Source organism: Arachis ipaensis, chromosome B07 (genome assembly GCF_000816755.2).
Source record: "Arachis ipaensis cultivar K30076 chromosome B07, Araip1.1, whole genome shotgun sequence".
Classification (NCBI taxonomy): domain Eukaryota; kingdom Viridiplantae; phylum Streptophyta; class Magnoliopsida; order Fabales; family Fabaceae; genus Arachis; species Arachis ipaensis.
The window spans coordinates 112,523,052-112,523,972 of NC_029791.2; the positions used below are offsets into that span (position 1 = coordinate 112,523,052).

The 921-nt window shown below is 43.6% G+C and overlaps 1 long non-coding RNA gene across 1 annotated transcript; it reads left to right on the forward strand.

The window, feature by feature from the left end:
* LOC110264719 lies at positions 1-628 on the forward strand. Its single transcript, XR_002350890.1, has 2 exons — positions 1-410; positions 488-628. It is a non-coding gene; the product is annotated as an uncharacterized LOC110264719 (long non-coding RNA).

Consider the following 921-nt stretch of genomic DNA (forward strand, 5'->3'; position numbering starts at 1 on the left):
GCGTTCATCTCAATCCCCTTTCAGAAACCCTGTCACCGTCGAAGAAACCCTTCAAAGCTTACCATCGCGAAGAAACCCTCTCGCTACAGAAACCCTCTCACTCACCACTCATCGTCGCTCCTCTTCACCCTCCTCCTCGTTGCTGCGCCGCCCTCACCAGCGTCATCTCTGCGCTTCTCATCGTCCTTCCCCTTTCAATTCAATCGAGTAACCCTCATTTCTGCGCTATATACTGAGCTTAATGAATATTTTTTCTTTGATTCATCACCAATTCACGCTACCTGTACAAACTCGCGCGCCTTCTCCTTCGATTCGTCGCCGCTGCTCATCTCTTCTTCAAGGGTTTTCACCTTCGATTCGTCGTCGCTCATCTCTTGTTCACCGTTGCCAGTCATCACCGCGCTCACCAAGTAAGCATTCTGTGCCTCATTCTTTTCTTCTCGCTCATTCTCTTACTCGCTCTCTCTCACTCGCCCTCTCTGTGCAGTGTCAAAGAAACTGTATGCTCTCTAGCGACCTCTTCTCTACTCTACTGTGAAGCATCAAGGTTTCCAATGAGGCAAAGCATCGATCCCTAACAAGCGAGGTAAGCGCCCGATGATGATGATGGTTCTGTGAAATTTGGGAGGTTTTGGATTTTTGTTTTAGGGTTTTAATTGGGGGTTTTAGCTTCTGTATTCTACGTTATTTATCTGTGAACTGCCAGATCAAATTAAAATCACCAATGTAAATTTTATATATGCTGACTTGGGAGATCAGACACCTGTATCCTTACCCACTTTCCTTATCACTAGAAATATTTTGTTGTCATATTTTTAACTTTGATTGAAACGTATGTGGAGAATACCCAAGAAATATTTTCTACTTAACTGGTTACCAGGTTAATAAAATATTTTTGGAGAATAAGTTTGATGCTGTGAT